The 22,808-nt window shown below is 45.8% G+C and overlaps 1 protein-coding gene across 13 annotated transcripts in view; it reads left to right on the top strand.

The window, feature by feature from the left end:
• LOC137349122 (zinc finger protein 132-like) overlaps positions 1 to 22,808 on the top strand; it is a 109,348-nt gene that overhangs the window by 16,032 nt on the left and 70,508 nt on the right. For 2 of the 13 annotated variants that reach the window (XR_010969241.1, XR_010969244.1), the window contains 2 exons: positions 11,069 to 11,115; positions 20,701 to 20,791. The exons of 3 other annotated variants lie outside the window; for them this stretch is intronic. The gene's annotated coding sequence lies outside the window, so the exon portion shown is untranslated. Of the gene's footprint in view, positions 1 to 11,068; positions 11,116 to 11,937; positions 12,206 to 20,700; positions 20,792 to 22,808 lie in introns of those variants that run through there. 8 more of the 13 variants (XR_010969240.1, XR_010969242.1, XR_010969243.1 and 5 more) reach the window with 4 other exon arrangements.

Below are 22,808 nucleotides of genomic sequence, written 5' to 3'. Positions count from 1 at the left end.
TCCCTTGGCTGAAGCATTTGCATCCATCTTCAGCTAGAAGTTCCAAGTGGATGATCCATCTCGGCCTCCTCCTGAAGTCCCCAGCATCACAGATGCCAGTGTTCAGCCAATCCAATTCACTCCATGTGATATCAAGAAATGGCTGAAGGCACTGGATACTGCAAAGGTTATGGGCCCTGCTAACATTCTGGCAATCATACTGAAAACTTGTGCGCCAGAACTAGCTATGCCCCTAGCCAAGCTGCTCCAGTACAGCTACAACACTGGCACTTACCTGGCAATGTGGAAAATTACCCAGGTATGTCCTGTGCACAAAAAGGACAAATCCAACCTGGCCAATTACCGTGCCAGTCTACACTCGATTAGTAAAGTGATGGAAGGGATGGTTGACAGTGCTGTCAAACAGCACTTGCTCAGCAATAACCTGTCATTGACCTCAGTTTGGGGCTGTCAGGGCCACTCAGCTGCTGAACTCATTACAGCCTTGGTCCAAACATGGACAAAAGAGCTGAGCTTCAGAGGTGAGGTGAGAGTGACTGCCCTTGACATCACGGCAGCATTTGACCAAGTATGGCATCAAGGAGCTCTAGAAAAACTGGAGTCAATGGGAATCGGGGCGGGGGGTGGGTGGCGGTGGGTAAACTCTCTGCTGGTTGGAGTCATATTTGTGCAAAGGAAGTTAGTTGTGGTTGTTGGAGGTCAATCATCTCAGCTCCAGGATATCACTGCAGGAGTTCCTCAGGGTAGTGTCCTGGGCCCAACCATCTTCAGCTGCTTCATCAATGACCTTCCTTCAATCACAAGGTCAGAAGTGGGGATGTTCGCTGATGATTGCACAATGTTCAGCACCATTTGTGACTCTTCAGATACTGACGCAGTCCGTGTAGAAATGCAGCAAGACCCGGACAACATCCAGGCTTGGGCTGATAAGTGGCAAGTAACATTCATGCCACACAAGTGCCAGGCAATGACCATCTCCAAAAGAGAGAATCTAACCATCTCCCCTTAACGTTCAATGGCATTACCATCGCTGATTCCCCCACTAACAACATCCTGGGGGTCACCATTAACCAGAAATTGAACTGGGCCAGCCGTGTAAATGCTGTGGCTACAAGGAGGTCAGAGGCTGGGAATCCTGTGGCGAGTAACTTACCTCCTTTCTCCCCAAAGCCTGCCCGCCATCTACAAGGCACAAGTCAGGAGTGTGATGGAATACTCTCCACTTGCCTGGATGGGTGCAGCTCCAACAACACTCAAGAAGCTCAACACCATCCAGGACAAAGCAGCCCATTTGATTGGCACCCTATCCACAAACATTCACTCCCTCCACCACAGTGGCAGCAGTGTGTACCATCTACAAGATGCACTGCAGCAACTCACCAAGGCTCCTTAGACAGCACCTTCCAAACCTGCAACCTCTACCAACTAGAAGGACAAGTGCAGCAGATGCATGGGAACATCACCACCTGTAAGTTCCCCTCCAAGCCACACAACATCCTGACTTGGAACTATATCACCATTCCTTCAATCTCACTGGGTCAAAATCCTGGAACTCCCTTCCTAACAGCACTTTGGGTGTACCTACCCCACATGGACTGCAGCGGTTCAAGAGGGCAGCTCACCACCACCTTCTCAAGGGCAATTAGAAATGGGCAATAAATTCTGGCCTAGCCAGCGACGCCCACATCCACCGAATGAATTTAAAAAATGCTTCACCAACCACTCTCTCAATATGTATTGCCACCTTCAAAGATTCATGTAAATTCACCCCCAGGTCCCTCTGTTCCTCCAGACTGCTTAGCAATGTGTCATCTAGCCTATATTGGCTCTGCTTAGCCCTTCTGCCAAAATGCATCACCTCACACTCTATTAAATTCTGTCTACCACTTGTCTGCCCATTCTGCTGGATTATGCATGTCCTATTGCAAACAATTTGTAGCATTCTTACTGTTTGCCACATCTTCAAGTTTGGTATCATTGGCAAATTTTGAAATTTTACTCTCTATTCCAATATCCAAGTCATTTATATTCTACATGTAAAGAAAAGCAGTGGTCCTATTAGTGACCCTTGGGGAACACCACTATCTCCCATCCTCCAGTCTGAAAAACAACCATTTACCATGACTCACTGTTTTCTGTCCTTAAGCCAGTTTTTAAAAATCTAACCGGTTACTGACTCTCCCATTCCATGAGCCTCAGTTTTGTTAACCAGCCTTTTATGTGGTACTTTGTCAAACTCTTTCCAAACTTGCAGGCTTCTCAGCAGGTGGATTGAAACCCTTCCCACACAGGAGGCAGGTGAACAGCCTCTCCCTAGTGTGAATGTACTGAAGAATCTTTGGTTGATTTGGGGAATGGAATTCTACCCCATATGTTGAAGGTTGATCACCCATCTGAGTGTCCTTGTGTCTCTCCAAGTTGGATGATCAGTTGAAGCCTTGTCCACACACAGAACACATGTCCAGTTTCTCCCCGCTGTGAATGGTGTGATGTGTTTTCAGGCTGTGTAACTGGTTAAAGCTCTTTCCACAGTCAGTGCGCTGGAACACTCTCACTCGGGTGTGTGTGTGCGTCTCGGTGTTTTTCCAGTCACACTGATGTTTGAAATCTTTTCCCACAGACAGAACCGACAAACATTTCTCCTTCCACATTCAAAGGCCGATGATATTCAGGTCCTGATGAATTGAGCGACTCTGTCAGACCTCGATTATGATGTTTGGTTTGAGTTTCCTCTCTGTAAATCCTCTCCTCCTAATACCCTGTGAAAGGAGTTTGCGAGAAAGGCGGCACAGTGGCGCAGCGGTTAGCACCGCAGCCTCACAGCTCCAGCGACCCGGGTTCAGTTCTGGGTACTGTCTGTGTCGAGTTTGCAAGTTCTCTCTGTGACCGCGTAGATTTCCGCCGGGTGCTCCGGTTTCCTCCCACAGCCAAAGACTTGCAGGTTGATAGGTAAATTGGCCATTGTAAATTGCCCCCCGTGTAGGTAGGTGGTAGGAGAATGGTGGGGATGTGGTAGAGAATATGGGATTAATGTAGGATTAGTATAAATGGGTGGTTGTTGGTTGGCACAGACTCGGTGGGCCAAAGGGCCTGTTTCAGTACTGCATCTCTCTATGACTCTAAAGTCACCACTGTCAGTACAGGATAGAAATTCAGAATAGACGCTATCCTTTTGTGACATTGCAACACAGGAATGACAAGACGAGGAGAAACCAAGGTTCACCTAGTTCACCTCCTATCGTCCTGGTAGTCCCATGATACAACGATAATGGAATTGGACTAAAAATCGCGATCGGTCTCGATCAATTAGTCTGCAACAGACTCAGACATGAGGTGAAGAAAACCCCAGTGGGGGGAGAGATTTGGGAACCACAGATCCAAATTCACCTGTTCCTCTCAAGCACTTAGCACGTGTCATTGTCTCAAGTTACTTCCATAATGTCTGCCAAAATGTTATTTTTCTGAAAGAAATCTAATGTACATTTAATGGATCAATAGTATCTGCTTTCACTGTCTCTTCAGGAAGTCTGGGATTGATCACTCACTGAAATATTGTTTCAGCAGATTGGTTTTGAATTCCTGCTCTTTGAGCACAGGCTGTGTCCTCTGATCTGGACAAGGTGAACTAGCTTGTCCTGCTCTACATCATCACGTCCCTTTGGAATCCGAAAATTATCGCCACTCGTCCTCTTTTTTTTTTTCTCCAGTGAGAGTATGTCCAATTTACAAAATCCAATCCCCTCCATCACTCTGGCGGGCCCCGTCTTCTTTCCTGTCAATAGCTGCACTGTCCTTCATGGGCTCTGGCAGTCAGGACTAAAAGCCGGCTTGGTTCTGCAAATGAAGCCCGACCCGTCCCGAGTCCTTTCATTTCTTTTCCCGCGCCTGACCCAACTCAGTTAACCTAGCTTCCATTTTTCACTTTGTTGCTCATCTGCACAAGCTTAAAAAATAAACTGTAACTAAACAACCTTTGTCGTCCAAAAAGTACATTAACATTGGAGCCACGTACCGGGCGTGGTGATAGAGGTGTGTCCGACCCGGCCTGAGCCCAAATGCCGGACCCGGAAGAGTGACCCGACCTGAACCCGACACGTGTCGTCGGGTCCTGTCGGGTTCGGGTCGGGTCGCCATGCTCTAGTCAGGACTGTACGCAGTATTTCAAGGTGCGGTCGCACCAATGATTCGTAAAGCGGCAGGATTTTCTCATTTTTTTCGGCTCAAAACTGACCTCCAGTAGATTCCAGCATCTGATTTGCTTTAACTCACTGTTGCCGAGCTTCGCTTTATTGTCGATCAGGAACCACCCCCCCCAAATCTCTCTCATTTTCCATGAGCACTATTTTCTTTTCATTTAAGTAATAGTCGCTCTGGGATGGGGTTTTTTTTGTCCCCATGTGAAGCACTTTGTGCTTTTCCACCTTTTGAATCTTATCTGCCCAATTCCCAGGTACGTACAAATCCTCATGTAGCAGGAGGTGTAATACCTGCCCTTTTACCTCCTCTCTCCTCATCATCCAAGGCCTCCAAACACTCCTTCCAGGTGAAGCAGTGATTTACTTGTACTTCTTTCAATTTAGTACACTGAATTCGCTGCTCACAATGCGGTCTCCTCTACACTGGGGAGACCAAAAGCAGATTGGGTGACCGCTTTGCAGAACACCTCCGCTCACTCAGTCCGAAAAGATGACCCCGAGCCTCCGGTCACTTGCCATTTCAACACCACCTCCCCCCCACCCCCCCCACCCCCACCTGCTCTCATGCCCACATTTCTGTCCATGGCTTGCTGCAGTGTTCCAGTGAACATCAAATGCAAGCTTGAGGAGCAGCATCTCATTTTCTCATTAGGCACTCTACAGCCCTCCGGACTCAACATCGAGTTCAATAATTTCAGAGCATGTCTGGTCCTTTTTATTATTTTATTTTGTTTTATGTCTTTTTTTTTTAAAACCATGTGCCTGCCTTAAACATGGTTTTCATGTTGTGCTTTTGGACAGGGCTGTTCATTCTGTCATTAACACTCTCTCTGCATTAATTCTTTGTCTTTCACTGCACCATGCACATACTCTTTGCCTTTGCCGCATGATGTCCTTGCCAGTTAATCTCTCCAGCCCTCTGTCCTATCCCACACCTTCCCTTTAGTTCTCTTTCCCCCCACCCCTGCTTCACTTGCTTAAAACATATTACATTTCTAACCTTTGCCAGTTCTGATGAAGGGTCACAGACCTGAAACGTTAACTCTGCCTCTCTTTCCACAGATGCTGCCTGACCTGCCGAGTATTTCCAGCACTCTGTTTCTACTCCTGTAACGTGTCCTGTTCAGCTTTGCAGGGTGCCACCTCCATTAGTTTGGTATCATCTGCAAATTTAGCCACGGTTAATGTTCCCTGGAATTTTTCTTGATTGTGCGTGACCGGTTTATTGCACTGCGGGGGCTCATTCAAGATTGCTATGCGGCCGAGCACCCGCACCCAACTTAGCAGGAACTGTGGGCCACTATGTTTGGGACCCCGCTACTAACATTCTCCCAGGCCAATGACAGTACCTGTACTACCACCACCCTCTGGGTTGAGGGTGAAGCAATCACATATCTGTTGTAAATCATCTCCACTGATTCCCACTTTCTTTACCTTCAGTACCAGCCTCTCCAGGGGAATTCTTCTCAAAAGCCTCATTGAAATCCAGGTACCGCACATCCCGACGAACATATGAATTAGGAGCAGGAGCAGACCACTCGGCCCCTCGAGCCTGCTCCGCCGTTCAACAAGATTGTGGCTGATTTGATTGTAACCTCAGCTCCACATTGCCAGATAAATGTTCACCCCATTGCTTATCAAGAATCTACCTACCTCTGCCTTAAAAAGACATTCAAAGACTCTGCTTCCACTGCCTTTTGAGGGAGAGTTCCAAAGACTCATGACCCTCATGAAAGAAAAGAATTTCTCCTCAGCTCTGTCTTAAATGGGCGACCCCTTATTTTTAAACAGTGACCCCTAGTTCTAGATTCTCCCACAAGGGGAAACATCCTTTCCACATCCACCCTGTCAAGACCACTCAGCATCTAATATGCTTCAATCAAGTCACCTCTGACTCTTCTAAACTCCAGCGGATACAAGCCTAGCCTGTCCAACCTTCCCTCACAAGACAACCTGCCCATTCCAGGTGTTAGTCTAGTAAACCTTCTCTGAACTGCGTCCGACGCATTTACATCCTTCCTTAAATGAGACCGATACTGTACACAGTACCGACCGACGCCCTGTGTAACTGAAGCATAACCGCTGTATTCTCCCTCTCCAACTTCTTTGTCACATCCTCAAAGAGCAACAGTAAACTAGATTGTCAAGACCTCCCTTTCATGAACCCATGTTGGCTATCTCTCTGCTATCCAGATGCGTCCAAGATCTTGGCTTTAATAAGGATTTCCCATAACATTACCTGTAATGGTCACCCAACTCACTGGACTGTCACTTCCGGTTCATTTTTTACGACCTTTGTCAGTCGTGTCAGCCGTGGCTCAGTTGGCAGTGCTCTTGCCTCTGAGCCAGAAGATTGTTGGTTCAAGTCCCAGTCCAGAGACTGGAGCAACAAAATCTAGGCTGATGCTCCCAGTGCCAGTACTGAGGGAGTGCCGCACTGTCAGCGGTACTGTCTTTCGGATGAGGCATTGAACAGAGGGCCTGTCTGTCCTCTCAGATGTACGCAGAAGATCCCATGGCACTGTTTCAAGGGGAGTTAACCCTGAGCTCCAGGCTGATATTTATCCCTCAATCAACATCACTGAAAAACCAGACAATATCTGGTCTTTATCACATTGCTGCTTGTGGGATCTTGCTGTGCACAAATTGGCCACTGCCAAAAAAGTAGTTTATTGGCTGTAAAGCACATTGGGGTGTCCTGCGGCTGTGAAAGGTGCTATATAAATGCAAGTCTTTTCTTTTGTTTCCTTTTTTTATAAATAGGAGTAACATCTGCCTTCTCCCAGGCACCTCTGCAGTATTTTTTTGTGATTTCTGGAAGCTTTGCACTCCAGCTCGAGCAAGTTCCTCCATTAGTTCTTTATGGATCCTTGGATGCACTTTATCCACCCCCCTGAGATCAGTCTACAATTTAGCTCTGCAACACCTTCAGAGCCTTCTTAAACAAGAAGCAGTCAGCAGTGGCAGCTATCTGTCAGTCAGTTGAAAGTAGTTAGGTTCAATAGGTGTTAATTATTGTCGCAGAATCTGAGCTAGTGAGTCATCAGAACCTCTATATAAAGCATGTCAGTTCTTCGCTGAATGCTGTGAGGGAACACGGTGAGAGAACACATTTGCCTGAGTGAGACATTGTCAGAGTGAAATTTGGTGCACGTGGGAATTCGGTGCAGAGTGGAAAAGAGGGACTCCTTTTCTTATTTTGTTTTAACCCCCAGCAGCTGCTGAGTCTCCTTCCTTTGACTCCAAGGTAGTTGATTGGTTGATGAGTGTTTTAACGCTTATCTTTCAAAACTCAGGTAATTTTACGAATTGTAAGGTTTTATTTACTAATGCTAGTTAAGCTTAGTAGATTGGAAAACAGCAAGAGTTAATTAAGAAATTGATTAAGTAAGTGGAGTAAATTAATTAAAGTAACAGTGGCAGGACAGGTGTTATGCTGCAGCTGTAGTATATGGGAGCTTTTGGATGCCAAGGCGATCCAGGACAAGCATGTCTGCAGAAAGTGTAAGCAGCTAGAGGAATTCTAGATCAGGATTATTGATCTGGAAGCTGAACTTCAAACACTGCGCAACGCAAGGGAGGAGAAATACCTGGATACTTTGTTCTGGAAGACGGTCACACCTGTTAGAACAGGATCATCTGTTTTGGTCAGCAGTGTGGGACAGGAGAACAAGTGAGGCAGGTTAAAAAAAGGACCGAGCAGACAATAGTGAGGAGACTCAGACTTTGTAGTTGTCAAACAGATGAGGTGCTCTTAACCCGCATGGATGAAAGAGAGGTCTGCAAGGTGGATGAGCAGACTGGCCTGGCACTGTGGTACAGGAAGCCATTCAAGTGGGGGAGCAAAAAGGAATATAGTGGTAGTAGGGGATAGTATAGTGAGGGGGATTGATGCTGTTCTGTGCAACCGAGAGAATGAGTCCAAAAGACTGTGTTGTCTACCCGGTGCCAGGATTTGGGACATCCGCTCAGGGCTGGACAGGAACTTGGAGGGGGAGGATCCAGTTGTCGTGATCCATGTAGGTACCAACGACATAGATAGGACTAGGAAAGAGGTTCTGCTTAGATAGTATCAGGAGCTTGGCACCAAATTAAAGAGAAAAACTAGAAGGGTAATAATCTCTGGATTATTACCTGAGCCACTTGCCAATTGGCAGAGGGCACATAAGATTAGTGAAATGAATACCTGGCTCAAAGACTGGTGTGGGAGAAGTGGGTTTTGGTTCGTGGGGCACTGGCACCAGTACTGGGGAAAGTGGGGGCTGTACTGTTGGGACGTTCTGCACCTGAGCCGTGCTGGGACCAGTGTTCTAGCAAACTGTATAACTAGGGAAGTAGAGAGGGATTTAAACTAAATGGGGGTGTGGGGGGGGGGGGGGGGGGGGTGGTGATGTGCTGAGAGATCAAGCCTGGTTAGATGTTGCAAACCAAGGGGTTGAGTCGAGGCAGGTGAGCAGAATAGTAATATGGGAAATGAAGGTCAGAGAATGGCAGAAAGGGACAGAGAGAAAAAACCTAAGACCACACTGTCAAGACTAGATGTTACAAAGATAACAAAAAGACAAAACTAAAGGCTCTGTATCTGAATGCACGTACCACTCATAACAAAGTAGATGAACTGATAGCACACATTGAAGTAAATAAATATGATCGGATAGCCATTACGGAGACATGGCTGCAAGATTACAAGGATTGGGTCCTGAATAATGAGGGGTATATAACATTCAAATAGAATAGGAAGCTAGGTGAAAGGGGAAGGGATAGCACTCAATCAAGGATGGCATTGGTGCAATAGTTAGAAGATGACCTTGGTTCAGGAGATCAGGATGTAGGTTTGGGTGGAGATGAGGAATAGTCGGGGAAAGAAGTCACTGGTGGCAGTGGTCTATGGGCCTCCTAACAGTGACCAATGTAGGATGATGTATACAAGAAATATTGGGTGCTTGTGATAAAGGGATGGCAATAATCATGGGTGATTTTAATCTACATATAAACTGGAAAAATCAGATTGGCAATAGTAGCCTGTATGAAGAGTTCATAGAATGCTTTTGAGATAGTTTCTTAGAGCAGCATGTCCTGGAACCAACCAGAGAGCAGGTTTATATTAGATTTGGTATTGTGTAATGTGACAGAATTAATTAATGACCTCAGAGTGAAGGCACCTCCAGGTAGCAGCGACCACAATGTGATTGAGTTTTACATCCAGTTTGAAAGAGAGAAGAGAGTGAATTTAAGACTAGTATTTTAAACATAAATAAGGGTAACTATGTGGGCATCAAAGCTGAGCTGGCTGAAGTGAACTGGGTTACGAAGCTAGGAGATAGATCAATAGAGAAGCAGTGGCAGACATTTAAGGGGATATTTCAGAATACTCCGAATAAGTATAAGAATATATCATACTATAAAGAAAAATTCTAAGGGGAGGACCCACCATCTGTGGTTAACTAAAGAAGTTAAGGAAAGCATCAAGCATAAGGAAAAAGCATATAATTGTGCAAAGGTGAGTGGCAGGTCAGATGATTGGTCAGAATATCAAGAACGGCAGAGAATGACTAAAAGGTTAATCAGGAGAAAGAAATTAGAGTATGAGAGGAAGCTAGCTAGAAATGTAAAAACAGATAGCAAGAGTTTCTACAGGTATTTAAAAAGGAAAGGAGTAAGTAAAGTGAGTGTTGGTCCTCACGAGAGTGAGAATGGGGAGATAATAGTAGATAATAAGGAAATGGTGGATGGAATGGTCAAATATTTTGCTTCTGTCTTCATTATAGAGGATACAAAACATTCCAGTAATAGCTGTAAATCAGGAAGTGGAAGGAAGAGAGGAACTTGGTGAAATTACAATCACCAGGGAAGCTGTACTGAACAAACTGATGGAGCTACAGGCTGACAAGTCGCCGGGTCCTGATGGACTTCACCCTAGGGTCTTAGAAGAGGTGGCTAATGAGGTAGTAGATGCGTTGGTGTTAATTTTTCTAAATTTGCTAGATTCTGGAAAGGTTCCATCAGACTGGAAAGGAGCAAATATAACTCCTCTATTCAAGAAGGGAAGGAGGCTGACAAACAGGTAACTATAGGCCAGTTATCTTGACGCCGGTTGTGGGGAAGGTGTTAGAATCGATCATTAAAGGAGGTTATAGCTGGTCACTCAGAAAAACTCAAGATAATCGGGAATAGTCAGCATGATTTTGTGAAAGGGAAATCATGTTTAACCACTTTATTGAAGTTCTTTGAAGGAGTAACGTGCTGTGGATAAAGGGGAGCCCGTTGATGTACTGTACTTGGATTTCCAGAAGGCATTTGACAAGGTGCCACATTCAAGGTTATTGCACAAAGTAGCTGTAGGGGGGTAACATATTATCATGGATAGAAGATTGTCTGGCTGGCAGAAAGCAGAGAGTATACATAAATGGGTCCTTTTCTGATTGGCAGGATGCAACTGCCCTGTATAACTGAAGCATTACGTAATAAAGCCTCTCGTAATAAAGGATAGCATTCCATTAGCCTTCTTTATTACTTGCTGTACCTGCATACTAACTTTGAGACACCTGCACTAGAACACCTAGATCCCTCTGCACCTCGGAATTCTTCAGTCGTTCTCCGTTTAAGTCATACTCTCCTTTTTTATTCTTCCTGCCAAAGTGAACAACTTCACATTTTCCCCACATTATTCTCCATCTGCCAGATTTTTGCCCACTCAATCTACCTATAATCGGTCTGCAACCTCCTTATGGTTCTCCTAACAACATACTTTCCTATCTTTGTGTCATCTGCAAATTTAGCTACCATACCATTGCTCCCCTCATCTAAGTCATTGATATAAATTGAAAAAAGTTGAGGCCCCAGCAATATTCTATGATATTCTTATACCACAGGTTGCAGAAGTTATTGGCCTTGGCACTTACACAGAAGAAAACAGCAGGTGAGACCACATCTCGAATACTGTGTGCAGTTTTGGTCTCCTTGTTTAAGGATGTAAATGCATTGGAGGCGGTTCAGAGGAGGTTTACTAGATTGATACCTGAAATAAGCGGGTTGCCTTTGAGGAAAGGTTGGACAGTCTGTGCTTGTTTTCACTGGAGTTTAGAAGAGTGAGGGGAGACTTGATTGAAGTTTATAAGATCCTGAACACTCTTGACAAGGTGGATGTGGAGAGGATGTTTCCTCTTGTGGGCGAGTCCAGTTCTAGGGGGCACGGTTTTAAAATTAGCGGTCGCCCTTTTAGGACAGAGATGAGGAGAAATTTTTCTCTCTCAGGGTTGTGCAACTTTGGAACTCACTGCCTCAGAAGGTGGTGGAGGCGGGGTCACTGAATTTTTTTAAGGCAGAGGTTGATAGATTCTTGTTAGGCAAGGGAATCAAAAGGTAATCGGGGGTAGATGGGAGTGTGGAATTCGAGACACATACAGATCAGCCATGATCTTATTGAATGGTGAAGCAGGCTCGAGGGGCCGAATGGCTGACTTCTGCTTCTAATTCATATGTTCGTATGCAGCACGAAAGAGGTCATTGAGCTTTTCATGCCTATGCCAGCTCTTTGAAAGAGCTATCCACTCCCCCCCCTTTCTCCTTCCCCATAACACTGGGATTTTTATTTCCTTTAAAGGAGATATCCAATTTCCTCCTATTGAATCGGCATCGATCATGCTTTCAGGCAGTGCATTCCAGATCACAACAACTCGCTGAATAAACAGAATCACAAACACATTCCTCCTCACCTCTCTGCTGTGTTTCTTTTTTGCAGATCATTTTAAATCTGGTTACTGGCCCTCTTGGCACTGGAAAGCCCATCAACTCGATCAAAACCTTCATGATTTTTTAACAGCTCTATTAAATCGCCCTTGACCTTCTCTGCTTCAAGGACAGCAATCACAGCTTCTCCGGTCTCTCCATACAACAGAAATCCCTCATGCCTGGTAACTCTCCTTGGCACCCTCTCTGAGGCCTTGACGTCTTTCCTAAAGCGTGGTGCCCCAGAATTGGACCCTATTAAAATTATACCATTTTTATAATCGCCTCTCCTCATTTCTTCATTCTCAAATGTACCTCCTAGTTCCCTTTCCAGGTCAGTTAAGCCATCTGTTTCCTCCCGGGTAAATGCCAATGCCAATAACGTCTACAACCCGTGTAGTATAAGAATATCATGAGATATTGCTGAAAATAGAGACATTTTGTCGAAGCTTTTCATCTTGACCTCATCAGGACAACTCACAAGAATACCAATGTAAGGGAAGCAACAAATTTATACTGGACGAGAAGAGAGTGCTGATTGGTAGAGGTGTTGCCATGGAGAATGCACTCAAGTTCTGTCCTACCAAATGACTATTAATATAATAGAAGCAGGAGTAAGCCCCTTGAGCCTGCTCCACCATTCAATAAGATCACAGCTGAACTTCTACATCAATTCCACTTTCCCTTCCTGTCCCCATTTTTTAAAAATTGCCTTAGTGCCCATAAATCTCCCAGCTCAGTCTTTAATTCGCTCATCAACGGAGTATCCACAACCCTCTGGGGTGGAGAGTTCAAAGATTCACAACCTTCTGAGTGAAGAAATTTCTCTTCATCTCAGCTCTCAATGGCCACCCTTTATCCTGAGATTATCTCCTAGATTCTGGGCTTTCTTATTAGGGGAGGCAGTGGCATAATGGTAATGTCACTGGACTAGTAATTCAGAGGCTAAAGCCCTGGGGACGTGGGTTCAGATCCCACCATGGCAGATGGTGAAATTTGAATTCAGTTCATAAAAACCCTGAAAATGTACCTCAACTGTATTTAGCCATCTTGGCTCCATGCTACAACAACTTGCATTTATATAATGCTTTTACCCCCACCCCCCAAAGCACTTCACAGGAGTGTTAATAAACAAAGTAAAATTTGACACTGAGCCACAAAAGGAGATATCAGGACAGATGGCCAAAAGTTTAGTCAACAAGATAGGCTTAAAGGCTAATCTATTCTCATGCTCTCCCTTTGCCCCTTTTTTGGATCTCCTTCTGTATTCAGCTTGGTTCTCTAATGTATTATGAACCTTAGTTGTCAGAAGCCTCCTTTTTCTGCCCCATTTTAACCTCTGCAGCTGTAGCTTCAGATGCCTTTTCCCCTCATGTGACTGTGTTTAGTTTGTACCCAAACTATCTCCTCTTTGAAGGCCTTCCCAGGAGGACGGAGATGAGGAGAGGTTTAGGGAGGGAATTCCCGAGCTTAGGGCCCAGGCAGCTGAAGGCACAGCCACCAGTGCATTTATTTATTTTTTAAAAATGTGTTCATGGGATGTGAGAGTTGCTGGCAAGGCCAGCATTTGTTTCCCATCCCTAATTGAGAAGGTGGTGGTGAGCTGCCTTCTTGAACCCCTGCAGTCCATTTGGGGTAGGTACACCCACAGTGCTGTCCAGGATTTTGACCCAGCGAGAGTGAAGGAACGGTGATATAGTTCCAAGTCGGGATGGTGTGTGGCTTGGAGGGGAACATGCAGGTGGTGGAATTCTCCTGCATCTGCTGCCCTTTTCCTTCTAGATTGTAGAGGTCACAGGTTTGGAAGGTGCTGTCCAAGGAGCCTTGGTGAGTTGCTGCAGTGCATCTTGTAGATGGTACACGCTGTTGCCACTGTGCGTCGGGGTGGTGGAGGGAGTGAATGTTTGTAGATGGGGTGCCAATCAAGCGGGCTGCTTTGTCCCGGATGGTGTCGAGCTTCCTGAGTGTTGTTGGAGCTGCAGCCATCCAGGCAAGTGGAGAGTATTCCATCACACTCCTGACTTGTGCCTTGTAGATGGTGGACAGGCACTGGGGAGTTAGGAGGTGAGTTACTCGCCTCAGAATTCCCAGCATGTCACCTGGTGGAACAGTCAAAATTGGGGATGCACGAGAGGCTACAATTAGAGGAGCGCATATATCTCGGAGGGTTGTGGGTTTGGAGGAGGTTAGAGATAGGGAAGGGCGAGGCCATGGAGGGATTCGAAAATAATAATGAGAATTTCAAAGTCAAGGCATTGCTGGACTGGGGAGCCAATGTTTGGTCAGCGTGCACAGGGGATATTGGTTAATGCCCTTACCTCACAAAACTCCATCGGTCTCGGTGTCTGTTTGCCTTTTATACACCTCAGTTTACAACCCTTTCCTTGGCCCTAGCTGGAGCATTGCGTCTAATTCTGAGCTCCACACTTTAGGAAGGACGTGAAGGCTTTGGGGAGGGTACATGAAATTTACTAGATTGGTTCTATGGATGAGATTATGGTGAGGCGGATAGACTGGAGAAGCAGAGCTTGTTCTCTTTGGAGCAGAGATGGTGAAGAGGAGATTTGATAGGAGGTGTTTGAAATCATGAAGGGCTTGGATAGAGTAAATAAAAAAAGGTGAAAAGGTCAAAAACCTGGAAGGCCCAGATTTATGATTGGCAAAAGAACCAATGGCAACGTGAGTGAACATTTTTTTTTACACAGCGAGTGGTTAGGATTTGGAATGTACTGCCTGATAGGGTGGTTCAGTAGTACTCTTCAAAAGGGAATTAGGTAAATACTTAAAGCAGGATAAAATAAGGGATATGGGGGAACGACAGGGGCGTGAGACTAACTGGATTATTCTTTGAAGGAGCTGGCTCAGACTCGATGGCCTCCTTCCGTGCTGTACTATTCTACGATTCTTTTTAACTGTCTTGAGGTCAGATTTTCAGAGTCCTGGGGACGCGACCAGACTCTGCCCTAACTGGGACGAACTTAGCACACGGGTGAAACCTGCAATCTACCTGGTCTGACATAAAGGGATATGGGCATAGTGTGGGGAGAAAGGCATTGAAGTGGATGATCAGCCATGATGGTGTTGAATGGCAGGGCAGGCTTGATGGGCCGAATGGCCTACTCCCGCTCCTAGTCTGAGTAATGTTGCCGTGAAGCTATCAGTGATTGTCGTAAAAACCCATCCAGTTCATTAATGTCTTTTAGGGAAGGAAATCTGCTGTCCTTACCTGGTCTGGCCTACTACACGTGACTCCAGACCCACAGCAACGTGGATGACTCTCAAATGACTGAGCAAGCCATTCAGTTGTCAAGGGCAACTTTAGGGATGGGCAACAAATGCTGGCCTTTCCAACGATGCCCACATCCCTTGAAAATAAAGATCAGGGCTGACTCTCCAGGGAGCACTGCACTTCCAGAAGATTCCATCTGCCTCTTAGGTGGACGGAAAAGATCCCATGGCCGTGTCCCCAGTGTCATCTCCTACATTACACCAGTGACTTCACTTCAGAAGGACTTCATTGGAGACGTCCGGTAGTCATGCTATATAAATAGTGCTATATATAGTGCTATATAAATGCAAGTTTTTTTTTTCAGTGCGTGACAAGATTTTTAAAAAAAGCAAATGTTACTGGAGCTGTAAACAAAATCCATGCCAAATCTTTCCCCAGCCCTCAAGTCACTCACCTTAAAGCATTCGCTACTCTAGAGGGCTGTGGATGCTCAGCCCTTGAGTACATTCATAGCCAATTTACCTATCAACCTGCAAGTCCTTTGGCTGTGGCTGTGGGAGCACCCGGAGGAAACCCACACAGACACAGGGAGAACTTGCAAACTCCACACAGGCAGTACCCAGAATTGAACCCGGGTCACTGGAGCTGTGAGGCTGCGGTGCTAACCACTGCGCCGCCCCATTTCTCTACTAATACTGATTCCCTTCAGTTCCTCCCTCTCACTAAACCCCGTGTTCCCCAATATTTCTGCTATGATATTTGTGTCCTCCTTTGTGAAGACAGAACCAAAGTATGCATTTAGTTGGTCAGCCATTTCTTTATTCCCCATAATAAATTCCCGTTTCTGACTGTAAGGGACCGCGTTTGTCTTCACCAATCTTTTTCTCTTCACATACCTATAGAAACTTTTACAGTCAGTTTTTATGTTCCCTGCAAGCTTACTCTCGTACTCTGTTTTCCCCTTCTTAATCAACCCCTTTGTCCTCCTTTGCTGAATTCTAAACTGCTCCCAATCCTCAGGTCTGTTGTTTTTTTCTGGCGAATTTGTATGCCTCTTCCTTGGATCTAATGCTGTCTCTAATTTCCCTTGTAAACCATGGTTTGGCTACCTTTCCTGTTTGGCTTTTGCACCAGACAGGAACAAACAATTGTTGCAGTTCATCCATGCGTTCTTTGAATGTTTGCCATTGCCTATCCACCGTCATCCCTTTAAGTAACGTTTTCGAATCCATCATAGCCAACTCGCGCCTCATACCTTTGTAGTTTCCTTTATTAAGATTCAGGACCCTAGTCTCAGTATCAACTAGGTCACTCTCCATCTTGAAGAATTCTATCATATTATGGTCGCTGATCCCCAAGGGGGTCTCGCACAACTAGATTGTCAATTATTCCTCTAATTACATAATACCCAGTCTAGGATGGCCTGTTCTCTAGTTGGTTCCTCAACGTATTGGTCCAGAAAACCATCCCGTATACGCTCCATGAATTCCTCCTCTACAGTATTGTGACTAATTTGATTTGTCCAATCTATATGCAGATTAAATTCACCCATAATTAAAGATGTTCCTTTATTGCATGCATCTCTAATTTCCTGTTGAATGCCATTCCCAACATCACTACAGTTTTGGGGGTCTATATACAACCCCCACTAACGTTTTTTGCCCCTTAGTGTTTCTCAGCTCTACCCAAACAGATTCCACATTGTCAGAGCTAATATCCTTCATCATAGTTGTGTTAATTTCCTCTTTAACCAGGAATGCAACTCCACTGCCTTTTACTTTTTGTCTGTCCTTCCTAAATACTGAATACCCCTGGATGTTCATTTCCCATCCCAGGTCACTCTGCAGCCATGTCTCTGTAATCCTGACTATATCATACCCATTTACATCTATTTGCGCAATTAATTCATCCACCTTATTGTGAATGCTCCGCACGTTAAGGCACAAAGCCTTAAGGCTTGTCTTTTTAACATTACCGGTCCCCTTCCCACTATTTTTCACTGTGGCCCCGTTTGAATCTGGCCGTTGATTTCTCTGCCTATCAATTTTCTTATTCCCCTTACTGTCTTTTGTTCTTGTCTTTGATCCCCCTCCTGACTCCTTGCAAAGGTTCCCATTCCCCTGCCATTTTAGTTTAAATCCTCCCCAACCACTCCAGCAAATACTCCCCCTAGGACATCAGTCCCGGTCCTGCCCTGGTGTAATCCATCCAGTTTGTACTGGTCCCACCTCCCCCAGGACCGGTCCTAATGTCCCAGGAATCTAAAACCCTCCCCCCCCCTCAGACCATCTCTTCAGCCACGTATTCATCCGATATATCCTGCTAGTTCTACTCTAACCAGCACATGGCACTGGTGGTAATCCTGAGATCACTACCTTTGAGGTAAACTACGTAATATTTCTTTAAAGACTATCCATTGCCTATGTACTGTCATACCTTTTAATGTATTTTCCCAATCCACTTCAGCCAATTTGCCCCTCATGCCTTCATAATTTCCTTTGTTCAAATTTAACACCCTGGCTTCAGATTGAACTACCTCACTTTCAAACATAATCTAAAATTCTATCACCTTATGGTCACTCATCCCTAAAGGTTCTTTTACAACAAGATTATTAATTAGCCCTTTCTCATTACATAATACTAGATCTAAAATAGCCTGTTCTCTGGTTAGTTCTTCAACATACTGCTCTAGAAAACCATCCCTAAGCACACTCCAGAAACTCATCCTTCACAGCATTAATACTCATTAGGTTTACCCAGTCTATAATCAGATTGAATTCACCCATGATTATTGTATTACCAATACTACATGCTTCTCTGATCTCCTGATTAATACCAAATCCCACACTACCACTACTGTTTAGTGGCCTATAAACAACTCCTACCAATATTTACTGCCCCCATGCTGTTTCTTAGCTCCACCCAAAGATTTGACATTTTGTTCTTCGGATCGGAGATCCTCCCTTAATAAAGGATGGGATCAGTACATTAGTATCAGCACACCACCACCTCCGTTTCGCTAGTCCTTCCTAAATGTTGAATTTCCAGTTCCCAGTCTTGGTCACCCTGCAGCCATGTTTCTGTTTTGGCAATTAGATCATACCCATTTACCTCTGTTTGTGCTTTTAAATCATCTACCTTGTTGCGAATGCTGCGTGCATTCAGGTAGTGTCCTTCACCTTGGCTTCTTGACATTTTGTATTCTCAGCTTAGTTGATTCTTGCCTTTGTTTCACCTGCCTTCTAATGTCACTTGCTACTTATCTACCTCCTGTGACCAGCTTTACTTCCTTCCAATATGAGCTACCCCTCAGGTTCCCATCCCCCTGACAAGCTAGTTTAAACCCTCCCCAACAGCACTAGCAAATCTCCCTGCAAGGATGTTAGTTCCAGTCCTGTTAAGGTGTAGCCCATCCAACTTGTGCAGGTCCCACCTGCCCCAGAACCAGTCCCAATGCCTCAGAAATCTGATGCCGTCCCTCCTACACCAATTCCCCAGCCACACGTTCAATTGATCAATTCCCCTATTCCTGTGCTCACTAGCACGTGGCACTGGGAGTAATCCTGAGATTACTGCTTTGGAGGTCTGGCTTAAATTTATGAATAAATTGAATTCAATTCCACCAGCTGATGGGTGGGATTTGAACCTTCGTCCCCCGGACATTAGCCTGGGCTTCTGGATAATTAGCCGAGTTACATTACCACTCTACCACCATCTTCCCACTCGAGTCTCTGGAGTGGGATTTGAACCCAGAACATTCTGACTCAGAGGCCAGAGTGCTACCCACTGAGCCACAATTGACAAACACTGTAAAAAGTTCTGAATGACGATCTTTTACTGCGACATTTTAGAAATGTTGAACTTAACTAAAATGGACAGGATATTCTACAGGAATAGAACTGAAAAATAGAGAAGTTAGTTAAACATATACAGAACCTACCTTAGTTCCCCAGGATTACTGTGCCCATTTCTCACCTCCATATTACAAAAACAATGCAAGGGCACTGGAGAAAAAAAAAGGTGAAGTTTATTTTGCACAAGGTACCAGAACTGAGAAGTTAGAACGATTAAGATCGAACAGGCTGGGGCTTTTTTCTCTCAAAAAAAGAGAAGTTTGAGGGTGGTGATCTAATAGAGGCCTTTACACCTACTATCCTTCAGTATTTTTAAAGATTTATTTTTTAGAATCATTACAGTGCAGAAGGTGGCCATTTGACCCTTCGTGTCCATGCTGGCCCTCGCAAGGAGCAAGTCACTTACTGCCACGCCCCGCCCTCTTCCCTATATCCCCGCACATTCCTCCCCTTCAGATATTTAGAAAATGTAGAAAAATGTATGGCACAGAAGGAGGCCAGTCAGCCCACTGTGTCTGTGCTGGCCCAGCCAGCCAGCCTAATCCCATTTTCCAGCACTTGCTCTGTATCCCTGAAGGTTGCAGGGCTTCAGGTGCATATCCAAAACACCTTTTAAATGAGTTGAGGGTTTCTGTCTCTACTACCCTTTCAGGCAGTGAGTTCCAGACACCCAACCTCTGAGTGAAAAACCTTTTCTTCATTTCCCCTCTAATCCTTCCACCAATTACTTTCAATCTATTCCCCCCTAGTCACTGACCTCTCTGCTAAGATAAATAGGCCCTTCACATCCACTCTATCCAGGCCCCTCACAACCTTGTACCCCTCAATCAAATCTCCTCTTAGCTTCCTCTGTTCCAAGAAAAACTACCCCAGCCTATCCAATCTTTCCTCATAGCTGCAATTTTCTAGTCCCAGCAGCATCCTCACAAATCTCCTCTGTGCCCTCTCTTGTGCAATTACATTGTTTCTGTAATGAGGTCACCAGAACTGCACAGTCAAGTTGTGGCCTAACTAGTGTTTTAAATAGCTCCAGAAAGGGTTTTGAAAACACAACATTTACAGCACAGAAGGGGCCATTCTGCCCATGGTGTCGGTACTGATCGAAAAAGAAGCATCCAGCTGAATCCCACTTTCCAGCTCTTGGTCCATAGCTCTGTAGGTTACAGCACCTCAAGTGCATAACCAAGTGTCTTTTTAAATGCAATCAGGGTTTCTGCCTCAACCACCCTTTCAGGCAGGGAGTTCCAGCCCCTACTACTCCATGGGTGGAAAAAAAACCTCCTCAGCTCCCCTCTGATCCTTCTGACAATTACTTGAAATCTATGTCCCCTGGTTATTGACACTTCTGCTACAGGAAATGGGTTTTTCCTATCCACTCTATTTTATACACCTCAATTAAATATCCCCTTAACCACCCCTTTCTGAAGAAAGCACACCCAGCCTATCCAATCTTCCCTCAGATCTAAAATTCTCCATTTCTGGCAACATCCTGTAAATCTCCTCCGTACCCTCGAAAGTGACCACATCCTTCCTGTAATGTGGTGACCGGAACTGTACACAGTACTCTAGCTGTAGCTTAACTAGCGTTTTACACAGTTCCAGCATACTCTTGTATTCTAAGCCTCGGCTAATGAAGAGAAAGTATCCTGTATGCCTTGTTAACCACCTTATATACTTGTCCTGTTACCTCCAGGGGTCTGTGGAGATGGGCTTTGATAGACTAACTGAAGAGAAACATTTTTCCAGTGGCAGAAGAGTCAGTAACCAGAGGACATAGATTCAAGGTAATTGGCAAAAGAACCAGAGGTGACATAAGGAAGTTGTTTTCTTAACAGTGAGTTGTGATCAGACTTAAATATCTGTACCAGAGGCGACCTGCTAAATTGGCTGCCTCTGGGCTTGCCATCCCATTAAGGCCAGCGGGTGGGATGTAAATGCTGCCGGCCCGCTCAGAGCCCCACCAAGGAGAGCTGGGCGCTGCTGAGGCAGGATGGGGATTGAGAAGGCTCTTCAACCTGTTGCCCTGGGAGAGGCAACTATTAAAAAAAAAGTTAAAGAGGGGCCACGTCGGCGGGGCCCCCTCTTTGGGGCTCAGATTCCCCCCCCCCGACGGCCACCTCCACGGAGCTGGCGGCCTGTCCGCGAATGGAGGCAGGCGGCCGATCAGCGTCTGGCCCTGCGGCTGGGAAACTGCATTGGGGAGCCGTCTGGAAGCAGCTGCCCGCTATTTTCCCACCCCCTCCCCGCCACAGGGTCGGGAAAACCCCACCGAGAGAGTAAGGCGGATCTCTTGACATTTCTTCGCGGACGAAGGTGGAGAAGGTTTTACTCAATCGGTTGCAGGCCCGCTGGTGGCTCATCAGGCCTATCCGTGACTGGCAGATTCTCCCACAGCAGGACAAGTGAAGATGTAGTCGCTGCTGGGGCCAATTGGATCTATCCTTCCACCCCCCCCCCCCCCAATCATGGTTCTTCACTCAGTCTCAAAGGTGTCTGTAGCCCTCCTGATGTAGCATCTCCAGGCATCACGATCTATGGCCTGTACGTCCCACTGGCGATGGTCGATGTGACACACAGAGAGGGACTTCTTCAGGGAGTCCTTGAAACGTTTGCATGGGGCCCCTCTGTTCCTTTTACCCATGGTCAGCTCTCCATACAACATGATCTTGGGCAGGCGACTGTCGTCCATCCGGGCAACGTGACCCGCCCAACACAGTTGGCTTTGCAGGAGGATGGCCTCAATGCTGGTGATGTTGGCTGTTTCCAGGGCGTCAATATTTGAGATGCGGTCCTACCAGCGGATCTTGAGGATGCTGTGGAGGCAGCACTGATGTAAGCACTTTAGAAGGTGTACCGACGGCAGTATAGGACCCATGACTCGGTGCAATACAGAAGGGTGGTGAGGACTACAGCTTTGTATACTTTGAGGTTGGTCTGTGCTCTGAGGCTGTTGTTGCTCCACACACATTTGTAAAGTCTGCCGAACATACTGTTTGCTTTTGAGAGCCTATTGTCCACTTCCTTGTCTATGGTGTCATCAAGCGAGATGACCCTCTTCAAGTAAGTAAATTCCTTGATGGCATTCAGCTCGGTTCCCTTGATGACAACGCTTGATGGTCTATATTCTTCTTGGGGTGCAGGCTGATGCAGGACTTCAGTTTTCTTTAAACTGATTTTGAGAGTTGTGCCTCCTCGGAAAAATGTGTTGTTATACATTGCAGGCCTGACTGACTGAGCACAGTCTTCAGTGAAAAGAAGTTCACGGGTGAATATTCTTGTGTCTTTGTGTGAGCCTGAAGACGCCTGAGGTTGAAAAGGCCTCCCTCAGTCTAGAAGCATACGTAAACTTCCTCCTCAAGGTCTTCCATTGCTGCTGCAGCATCATGCTGAAAAAGATGGTGAATAGGGTCGGGGCCAGCGCACATCCCTGATTCACACCATTGGAGATACGGCAGGGACTCGAGAGGTCGCTGTTTTGCTTGACTTGTCTGTACTGATTTTCATGAAACTGCTTGACCATGGCCAGGAACCTGGACTGGCGTCCAAGTTTTTCAAAGTCCATCTCTGCTCACAGTGTCGAATGCCTTGGTGAGGTCTACAAAAGTGATGTACAGACCTTTCTTTTGCTCAACACTTTTCTTGTAATTGCCTGAGTGCAAATACCATGTCTGAGAGTGAGGCAGATACATGAAGGGAAAAGGAACAAAAGGCTATGTTGATCGGGGTGAGTTGAAGTAGGACGAGTAGGCGTTTGCTTGGAGTTTAAACACCAGCACAGACCAAATGACCCCCTGTGCTATA

This window comes from Heterodontus francisci, chromosome 34, assembly GCF_036365525.1.
Source record: "Heterodontus francisci isolate sHetFra1 chromosome 34, sHetFra1.hap1, whole genome shotgun sequence".
Taxonomy (NCBI): Eukaryota; Metazoa; Chordata; class Chondrichthyes; order Heterodontiformes; family Heterodontidae; genus Heterodontus; species Heterodontus francisci.
The sequence above is the reverse complement of the archived record's forward strand: the minus strand, read 5'-3'. Positions and strand labels throughout refer to the sequence as shown.